This window comes from Pelobates fuscus, chromosome 3, assembly GCF_036172605.1.
Source record: "Pelobates fuscus isolate aPelFus1 chromosome 3, aPelFus1.pri, whole genome shotgun sequence".
Taxonomy (NCBI): Eukaryota; Metazoa; Chordata; class Amphibia; order Anura; family Pelobatidae; genus Pelobates; species Pelobates fuscus.
The window spans coordinates 77623787-77634984 of NC_086319.1; the positions used below are offsets into that span (position 1 = coordinate 77623787).

Below are 11198 nucleotides of genomic sequence, written 5' to 3' on the forward strand. Positions count from 1 at the left end.
GACGCTGATATTACCCCAAAAATCCACGAGTTCGGCGGGAGCTTGTGCTGCCTGCGTCTGCACTTCTCGGAGTTCAGGCTCCGTCCCCTCTCATGGATTCTTTAATACATACATACATACATACATACATACATACATACATACATTACAAAATGTATTTCTTGTAAATGTCAGGCATTGGTTGAGAACACGCACCACAAACTGTTTGCTTGTGACTATAATGGGTTTGTCAGAATTTTCTGCGATATACATTCTGATTTTTTTTTTTAAATATATAATATACGAAGTACAATAACATGGGTCCATTGTACTGTGTATTGTACCTTAAAAAGACTTCACAGCAAGGTTCTGGTGTGGGTGGGTACTGCATTACCTTAGCAGCAATTTTTAAATCCAATTTCCATTCCATTATATTCAAAATATGGTGCCACTGCTTCTGATTGGATGTTTGCATGGTGGACTGCAGTGTTTGAGTCGTTGTGTTCCACTGTGCTGGAAGTGAGAGAAAATTAATTGTAATGTTTGCGCCCAACTGGGCCACTGTTATGCAGTATATATGTGTTAAGGCCAAAGGCGTGTATTTGTTGGCAGACTATGGCCCTATATAAACCGCACTCTCCCTCTTATCTGGGCCGTTACCGGTCAGGTTATCTCAACCTTCATGCATTATCTGTTTCATTATTCTCCTTGATGGGCCCTCTTTTATGACAGGCCTACCCAAACGCTGGTTTCGGCCCACCTCAACCAACTTTGATCAATACGAATTACGAGCAGCCTTTATAGAGGATAGCTGTAGCCCCTGAATAAGCCTAGTCCTACACTAGTGAAAGAGAAAGAGGCTCCTACTGTCTGAGAAGCACATTGCATGGCTTCAGCCCCCAGCTGAAAAGACCACGCAAAAAAAGAAATAGGTACTACACCTATTGTCATCATAGATAACATGTAGCCACTAGGGAAAGTACCAAGGGATAGGGTTGTATACAGTGAGTGTGAGGGGCCTGACTATTAAATGGCTACCTGACCTAGAGTATGGGCAACTACCCACCAGTCACTCTGCCGCAAGGATGTATTGAAAAACAAGCTGATCTTCAGAAGAACAGCAAGGCGTACTATTTATGTACATGTATATACGCAGTGCACTGTATATAATGTCATAGTGTAGCTTAACACAAGAAAAATAAAATCCCTGCTTTGTTAAAGAATTTGATATGTAAAACTGGGGCATGTCTAGATGTCAGACAATTTTATAACATGACAGGAGGCTTCATATTTGCTTAAGTCTCTCTTTACTAGAACTCCACAGCAGCAAAAAACACAGTTAAACGACCAATCAGAAAATAGTAAGGAGACCATAAAACTCCCTTCCCAACATTCAATTTCCTCTTTCTTTGCTGCTCCACATCAGTACAGGTCAGAGTACCACTGCCTCCTGCTATATTAGTTGGTGGCTTTGGTATTTATATATTTTTATGTATATGGTATTTTGTGCATTTTACTTAAATTATTTTGTTTATTTTGGGGGGCTTTTATTGCTCTTCATGTTTGGCTTCTACCTTCTGGGGATCTAACTCCCCCTTTTTTACTGTCCCCTTGCTTGCTCTTTGTTTACCCGTTGCTTTCCTGCTCGGGGGTTTCTGGAGGCTGGTCTGTTCTGCCTCTTCCGATCCCCCCCAAGCCCTGGGACCGCGGAGTACGTCTCCAGCGGTCCCGTGAGTGCTTTCTGCTCCGGTCGCGGGGCGCTCGCTTTTGAGCACTCTGCCCGCCGACCGGAACTTCAACACGCGGCCGCCTCGATCCACGGACCGCGTGTGTCCGCCGGGCGGAGAAGGGAGCTCCTACGCTCTCGCCCCCTCCCCCGCCCGTCTCGTTGTCTCGGCACCGGGCTCTCTGTTTCCCACGCCAATAGACCACGGCCGCAGGCCTGTGGGTGGTCTGGGAACCCCCCTTTTTCGTCTATATGGTGTTTTTTTCGTTGGATTATAGATATCCATACAAGGCTAGATACCTAAATATTTTTCTCTCTGTATCAGTGACTAAGTTTAAAGCTATATTTTATGTCCTCTATGCTGTATATGTTTGTACAGTCAATTCACTTGAGTCTTATGTAGGTTGATGTCTCTGCTGCAGACCTTTTCCCTATGCACTAGTGTATACTGAGGGTTTAAGATTTTAACCCCCTCTGTGACTGTCACATCCTTCATTTTATGGAGGAAGAGAACTCCTTTATATATTGTACGAAGTGCACGTGTCCTGGCCTATCTTATCTCTATCACATATCCTGGACCAACTATATCTGTGCCCCTATTACTGGCCTGCCGAGTCTGTGCCCATACTACTGGCCTGCCGAGTCTGTGCCCATACTACTGGCCTGCTGTGTCTGTGCCCATATTACTGGCCTGCTGTGTCTGTACTATTAAGCAGAGTAAATGGTGGGAACCACACTCATTCCCACCGGCCACGAATGCTCCAGAGCAGGGCCAGCAATCCCAGGATAATAGGTAGAGAAGAGAGACTCACAGGCACTCCGAATTCAAGCCGCAGGCAGTTTTATTATAACAAAAAAGACCTTTACGGTTGAAACGTTGCGTTACATTTTGTTATAATAAAACTGCCTGCGGCTTGAATTCGGAGTGCCTGTGAGTCTCTCTTCTGTGCCCATATTACTGGCCTGCTTTGTCTGTGCCCATAAGATTGGCCTGCTGTGTCTGTGCCTTAACCGGCCTGCTCTGTCTGTGATTAATGATTGGACCGTCCGGTCAGTGCCCCATTACAGAGCCGGCGCTGGCCGTGCCTAATCCCCAACGGCTGCTGGCCTAAACTATTTACTGGGGAGTTAATACGGGGGTCCTCTGTGGCCATACTGTTGTCACCGGGAATTGTGTCCACTTACATTGCTCTCATATTAACTGTGTCGCCTGTCATTTTTACCCCAGGGTCACGCTACTGCCAAGACATGGACGCTACGACCCAAGAGAACCTGCAGGCGATGATCAATGCGGCCGTTGCCGCTTCTGTGGAAAAAGCGCTCTCACGCGCTATGCCCCAGTCATCCCAAGATAGGGATATGTCTGAGGCTCAGCGCACGCTGATTGAGTACGACCCCGACTCTCCAGACAGGAGCCAGTCATGCGCATCTAAGCGCTATTGGAAGGGTGCAGGCCCTGAGCCTACTACCCGGAAGGGTAAGGCTCCTGCAAAGCGACCTAAGCGGGCGTCCGCTTCACCTCCGGCACGCCCAAGATACTTCCCCAAAGAGGAGGAAGATTTCACCCTCCCCGCGCCTCTGTCCGTCCTAGATGAATGGCGGGCAGATCAGTCCCCCTCAGAGGACGAAGGCGGGTGGGGTGGGGAAGATTCGGAGGAATGGGCATACCGACAGGACGCCGGTGAGACCACCTCAGAAAACCTTAACGCCCCCCTTGGGGAGGACGTGTTCTTGGACGCCACGGGCGAACCCCTCTTCGACCCACGCAACATCCGGCACCCCCGGTCTCCTGAGTGGTCTCTACCCGAACATCTGGCCCAGTTCGTTCATTATTGGGTTCGCAGACCCCTCGATTGGGCAGTTCGAAAGGAGGCTGAGGGCGGAATGCCCCAGGCCCACCTTGCCAGACAAGGTCGCTGTGACACCCGAATTTGATCCGATGGTCTCCACCTACTTGACCTGGACTGGTCGCGATCCCAAGAAAGGGGTCGAACGCAACCTCCGCCTCGCACAAGATAAGGTGCTGGACATACTGGGGCCACTGTCGCGGATCCTTACCATGGCGGACAAGGCTGTCACACAGAGCTCTCCCCTGGACGCTACTGCCATCAGAGATTGGGCATTACGCTCCGTTTGCCTGCTGGGCAACTCCAACGTGGCCTTATGCACGGAACGGAGAAGAGCGGTCCTCATGCGCATGGACGCTAAGTTGTCGGAGCTGGGTTCAAAGGAGTTGGGCCCGTTGGCCAAAAGCCTGTTATTCGGGGAGCCCTTCATCAAGGAGCTCCAGAGGCACGTTAACCTCTATGCTACCCTGAATAAGGCGCAGTCTTCGAGGAGAAGGGTATTATGTTCTCAGTCTTCACGTGTTTTTGGCAGGGAGGATAGGCAGAGGGGTTGTGCCTCCAGCCGCTTCTGGCCTTCGGGTCAACGAGGAATCCCGAACACCATCTTTCTTCCCCAGCTACCGCTCGGGTCCTTCACCTCCTGGAGATTGGACCGTGGCAGAGGAAACTGTGCACGTGGTCGAGGCAGACTGCCCTCAGGTGAGACACATGACACCACATGTTTTTCAACATTTGCATGCCGGCAGATTATGTTTTTGTCTCGACAGGTGGAGAGACATCTCTTCGGACGCATGGATCCTCCAAACGGTCCAAAGTTATGTTATAGATTTCCATTCACCATCTGTTCAGGAGTTCCACCCCCGGACTCCAGTATCATCGAGGGAATCAAAGGCCCTGGTGGATGCCAAGATACAGGCCCTCTTCGACAAAGGGGCAGTTCAGTGGGCACCGGACGAAGGAGGTTTCTTCAGCTCCATTTTTCTAGTCAAGAAAAAGACGGGAGAATTCCGCCCGGTTATAAACCTGAGAAGTCTGAACGCCTTCATTTCTTATCACTTCAAGATGGAAGGCGTCCATCTCCTACGGGACCTCTTACATCAAGGGGATTGGTTCACTCGACTAGATCTAAAGGACGCATACCTGTCCGTTCCGGTGGCGCCCGACTATCGTCGATTTCTACGATTCGTTTGGAAAGGGAGGCCATGTCAATTCACCTGCCTTCCCTTTGGCCTCAGCTCGGCTCTGTGGTGTTTCACCAAGCTATTGAAACCGGTGACTGCATGCATGCGCTCCAGAGGCATTCGATGCCTGATCTACCTGGACGATTTGCTTCTTTTCTGCGAGGACGCCTCCAGGCTGAAATCTCAGACGGCCTTCACGGTCTCCTTGTTCGAATCCCTGGGGTTTGTGGTCAACCGGGAGAAGTCGGCCCTGACGCTGACGCAATTGGTTAAATTTTTGGGTTTCGAGATAGATGTGATTCAGTGCATCCTACGACTCCCCCAGACGAAGATCACGGCCATTCGGAAAGAGATTCGATGGATTCTACGCCAGGATATGATCCCCCTCAGGGTCTTGGCACGGGTAGTGGGCCTCCTGTCCGCTTCTATACAAGCCATCTATCCGGGTCCCCTTCACTACAGGGCCATGCAGCGCCTGAAAGCACACTTCCTGTGCCGGACACCCTCATACGACCAGCGAATTCCTCTCACACAGGAAGTCACGACCGAACTCCGCTGGTGGCTGTTACACATGTCGGCCTGGAACGGCAAGGCGATTTTCGGGCCGACCCTGGACTTTGTCCTAGAATCGGATGCAAGCCTGTGGGGCTGGGGTGCGACTTGCACGATCGCCTCCCTGGTCGAACACGGAGGCAGGATATCACGTCAACTGCCTGGAAATGATTGTGGGGTCGTTCGCTATACGCAGCCTTGCGGGTCACCTGTCGGATTGCTGCATCCTGCTAAGGATGGACAATATCTCGGCGGTGCAGTATATCAACCGCCTGGGGGGGGCCCGTTCTCGAGCACTGACGGAAGTCACGAAGGAGATTTACAACTTTTGCCTTCAACGCAATATCACTCTCCAGGTGGAGTATCTCCCAGGTGTATCGAACCTGACGGCAGACTGGTTCTCCAGACACTGGAGGGATGCCAGCGATTGGCGACTACATCGGCAAGTCTTCCTCGAAGTGGTACGACAAAGGGGCCCATTCACGGTGGACCTGTTCGCGGCCAGAACGAACTTCCAGATCCCGAATTACTTCAGCTGGCTCCCAGACCCGACGTGCACAGCAGTGGACGCTTTCCTTCAGGACTGGCCGTCACAGGGAGCCTATGCTTTTCCACCGTTCACTATGATCTCCAGGGTCCTACTTCAGTTACGGCGTCAACAAGTATCGTTGGTGTTGCTGGCGCCTCTTTGGCAGGGCCAGGCCTGGTTTCCAGAATTACTGGAACTGTCTTGTCGGGATCCGCTCCTTCTCCTTGGATTTCGTTCAGTCTTGGCCGGAGAATCAGGATCTCTCTCTACAACAACTGTCAGCCAAATTTGCACTTCTTTTGTGCGTGGAGTCGTTTCGTCGGGTCTCCGAAGTTAGGGCTTTTGACGTTAACGCCTTCTCTTTTTCCCCAGACGGGGTGACTTTTTCGGTATCGAGACGTACCAAATCCGACTCTTCTGCAGTCTTCAACCATTTTTTTCAAGAGGCCCCTAGACTCTGCGTAGTTTCTACCCTGTTTCGTTATGTGGCAATTACCAAACCGCTTCGACACTCACAATCGGGACAACTGTTGATTTCCTACGTACGCCCACACAAACCGGTTTCGAACGTTACCCTAGCTCGCTGGATCCGATGGCTACTATTGTTGGCCGGCGTGGAGTCCTCATTCGGTGCTCACTCGGTTAGGGGTGCGGCAGCATCAGGTGCACTGATAGCGGGTGCTTCCCTATCCGATATTCTACGTTCAGCAGACTGGTCTCGAGAGGACACCTTCCGGAGATTCTATTTCAGACCGGCGGAACATGCATCGTTGGCTCTTCTGAATGAGCGTTGAAACAGCAAATATGAAGCCTCCTGTCATGTTATAAAATTGTAGATTATGCTAGCTTTAGTGTACCTATAATCTTAATTTTATTAATGACAGGAGGCGAATATTTCCCACCCTTTTGTTTCCCGACCCTTGTTTTTATTTTTGTTCTTGTATGTTGAATTTGAATAAAAATTTATACAACTGGTCAGTTTCTCTAGTGATTACTTATTTCGGTATTTTCAATTCCTGGGGCGGGGCCGATAGACTTGGTGTTTTTTTCCTACAAAATTGTGCTGGGTGGCTACATGACTTTATGCGTACATTTCATTGTTTAATCACATTTTTCGACTCTGTTTCTCTCGTTTCAGTGTAAAGTTCTGAAGATGAGGTCAAGTTCAGGTCTTCGATTCGGTTGAACAGTTTCTACGTGAACCGTTATTTATGTCAAGATGGATCGTTATTGTTATATTGTGTTATGTTTTTTTTTTCCTGACTGTGTTTGTTGTCGCAGCTCGAAAGAGGAAATGGAATGTTGGGAAGGGAGTTATATGGTCTCCTTACTATTTTCTGATTGGTTGTTTAACTCTCTGTGTTTTTTTTTCATTCCAACGGTTTTTATTAGACAGGCATGGACATTTTACAAACATGTTTTTTGTTGCGGACATGAGTGTCAAACGGGTAGGCATCAAATAAACACACATTGTTTGAAAGTAGTAGACAAGCAGAGTCAAGTTATGTCCGATAATAAGATGGCAGTTAACGCATTTTAGACACATTGAGTAGGTTGACAGTAACGCTGTCGAAGTAAAGGTCTCATAACTGTAATTATTAATACTGTAGCTTAATGTGAGCACAGTTTTATAAGTTTTACAATAGATTAACCTTCCAGATTGGACCAATAGCCAAACTAAACTAGTGTGACATTTATACGTAAAACAGTTGAACTCTCTGTGTTTTTTGCTGCTGTGGAGTTCTAGTAAAGAGAGACTTAAGCAAATATTCGCCTCCTGTCATTTATAAAATTAAGATTATAGGTACACTAAAGCTAGCATAATCTACAATTATAGCCGTATATTTTTACAATGAAGATTTTAAAAGAATATTTGGTTCCCTTAAATGCAGTGTGCAGACTGCCTTAAGAATTCTCAATCTTTATTCCCTCTACATACATGTACAGATACAGGGTCTATATCAGTAAACCACAGAGGTGATCATTTTTGGCCTTCCTCCAGGAAAGGTTGAATAATATTTTACTGCAGTCATTAAAGGATTACTTCAACCAAAAAAAGTGTTTTCAAAGTGAAGTCTCATCTGATGGCATTTGCCTGTATGTGGGTTTTATAATATCTCATCTAAAATACCTGCTGTAGATATTTGCGCCATTAAAGCAACACTATTGCGCAGACTTCACATTCTACTATTGGTTCCTCTTTTCTTCCTCTCTCAGGATCTGCTCTGCTTTCTTTATTTCTGATCTAGTTTTCTTTAAAACATGAGATAAAATAGGGACTACTTTGTCATGTAGTTTTCCAACGCCTGATATTCTCTGACACAAGGGGGAACTTTTAAGTCAGCTCCATTTCCGGTGTCAAAGTTTTCCCACACTATGCATCATTCTCCTTCTCGACACAGGAAATGGAACCTACTTTGACTTATGTTTTAAAGAAAATTAGATCAGACAAAGAAAAGAGCAGATTCTGAATGAGGAAATAAAAAAAAAAAAAAAGCAGATTTATCATGACAGTGCCGCTTTAATAAATATTGGTCAATATGCACTAAAATGTATCGTAAACTGGTATTTCTCTTATAACTCAACGAGGGAGACTGCCTAAAGTCTGGTGGGTATTATAGAAAGATGGTAGTTTGTCAGAAAATGTCTGTTGGCTTTAGTGATCAAATGGTAAATTGAGTGTTTGGGGTAAAGTAACACATGGTGCCGATTTAAAAATGCTCTATTTTATGTAACAAATGAGAATACAAGCTTAACGTGGATTCCAGGTTTTTTTTTGTTTATATAGATTTTATTCAGATTTTTTTTTTAAATGAAAAACAAGGGGTAGCGGTCCACAGGTAACACGTTTGGTTACCTCCTCTAATTCCTTCCTTCAGCCACTGGAACCATTAAAGCATACAGACATCCAGACAAAACATAGTTCTGGGAGTTAATGGCGGTTTATTGGAACACACGCGGCTTATATGCACAGACCCCTACATGGGTCTCCCATATAATAATACAGGTCTTTTCCTCCCAGGATCCTCTACAGAAAAATATACAATATTCTAAAACACTCTAAAAATACATTTTCAAAAGGGGCTAATTTGATTGCATGGGAGGTCAGAGTTTACAATCCAAATTCCTTTTTCAAGCTGGTACCCCAACTGAGCCACTCTGCAAGGTGTGAGAAGGCACACATAATTGGCCTGGAAGTCTGGCTTCAGTATAAACTAACTCTCTCACTTGCCATATGTCCTGATTCCCTCCTAGATAAGGAGTCCTTTGATATGAACAAACCCTGTGTTCCGATATCATATCCAAAAGGAGACACCAATATCCACCTACAGATCAATACGCAAGCCTCATTTTTATCATATTTAGAATGGGATAAGCACAATCTTCTACTGAAGCCCAAACATGATTTGCGAACAAAGGGAATAAAAGTGTAGTTAGGTCCTCTATCCCGTACACAAATAGACGAATGAGTAGTAATTCTGCCACACAGCTCCCCCTTAACCACAACCTGGCATCACAAGGGACCGGCTTGGGGATGTCCGGGGGAGTACTCACATCACTTTTCTAGTTCTGTCTGTTGTGATAACCCATTGGCATTCCTATTGTGCTTACCAAGTCTATAATGAATGGAAAAGTCGTATTATTGTAGGGCCAGGCTCCACCGCAGTAACCGGGCAGTGTCTTTTACATGGCCCATAGTCCTTGGGCAGGAGGCTGGCTAGAAGACTCCTCCAGGAGCTCGTGGCTGATATAGATCCAAATATTGATCTTTGTTATATTCAGAGGAAGCCTAAATTGTTATTACAAGTGCACTTGTAGGAGCACGAATTAGACACCGGGCACCTGTTGGTATTCAAAATAAGCCTCTCATTTGTTCGTCAGCTGGGTTTTATACATTAAAAAGTAAGTGCTTACGTGCAAATACTGATAGGACAGTAGTAGGAATGGAGTGAAAGGGTAAAAGGAGTACAGATAAGACATCGGGATTAACGTCATGTACATATAACAAATAACGGTTCCCAAAAATAGACAATTGATGGTAATAAATGACTGAAGCCACGCACATGGACAGGAGCCTATGCAGTATTGGCTCCGTAAATAGATCCTTTGTGCTCTTTGGGCAGCAAACACACCCCTTTATCACAGGCAGTATCCCTCCAGGAATATACAACGAGAATATTCAGGGGGAATCAATGGACGGGGACGGCAGCCACTTCAATGATATCCACGCCCACCGGAAATGGCACACCGGCCCGGCAAAATCAACAAAATAATAAAAGGCGTTGTTGGTAAAATAAAAACAATAAATTTGGATGGATGTAATGAATAAAATGATTTTGTATAGGACACTTTGAGAACGCCTGTTATAGGTGAAACGCATTAGTGTTTTATAATTCTTTTAAACTTTGTTCTTAACTTTTATTTGGAGCAAAAATAAAAATAAAAAAAATTATTCATTTTATGCCACTTGGAGATTCCAGAACTATCTTTCAAGCTTTTTTTTTTCCCCAGAAGACTCACACAGTGATATCCTTGGTGGGGATAATACCACCTAAGCGCTTTGGGATTGAGCAATACCTCCATTTGCTCCCCATTTGTGAGTATATCTAGTGTTATTTTTATTCTTATTTTTAACATATAGAGAGCACTATATTCTGTTTTTATTTCTTCTCCTGCATACTGAGGATACCTCCCTGCCAGGCTACGGCACTTCCGTAATGGCCGTAATGACATTACAGTTAAATACTGTGTCAGCCCCAAGACTCCTCCTAACTTGCATATGTGCCTAAAAACTCCATCTTGGAAAAGGGTATAGTGAGGGAAAGGGAGCGTTTGTCACACAAGGGAAAAGTAGTGCAATCCTGACCACGTTCCCTCTTCAAAGACATGCTGGTTTTATTACAGGATTACAAATCAAAACATAATTCAGCCAGTGAATGAATTTATTGAAGGTAAATATATACACACACACACGTTTATCAGGTATGTACAAAAACAACCAAAACAGGCCTCCGCTGTACAATGTGCTTTATTAGAAACTCTTCAAACCAAACATCAGGAATATTGCACATGTGAATTAATAGCCAACTGACTGAACCGCTTTCAAATGCAAATATGTTAAACATTTTATGAAAATAAAATGCTGACTTTGCTTGCATCCCTTTCACCAGCTATACATAGTAAAGTTTGGTACATTTGTACACAGCTAGCTAAGCAAAAGGTTCATGCATACAGAATAAAAAATATATATAGATTTATAAAAACAAAAGAATATTACGTATTTACAAAATAGCAGGCAGCCACCAAGCCTTGGGTTTAGGGTATTTAAACCCGCTTAATATCTGGCATCTTGCATGGCATAATGATTTTATACAATGGGCAAC

The 11198-nt window shown here is 45.5% G+C and overlaps 1 protein-coding gene across 1 annotated transcript in view; it reads right to left on the minus strand.

Annotated features, from left to right (window-relative positions):
- Window positions 1-1273: 1273 nt before the first annotated feature.
- RMND5B (required for meiotic nuclear division 5 homolog B) overlaps window positions 1274-11198 on the minus strand; it is a 111463-nt gene continuing 101538 nt past the window's right edge. The window contains exon 10 of the transcript XR_010090364.1: window positions 1274-1284. The gene's annotated coding sequence lies outside the window, so the exon portion shown is untranslated. The remainder of the gene's footprint in view (window positions 1285-11198) is intronic.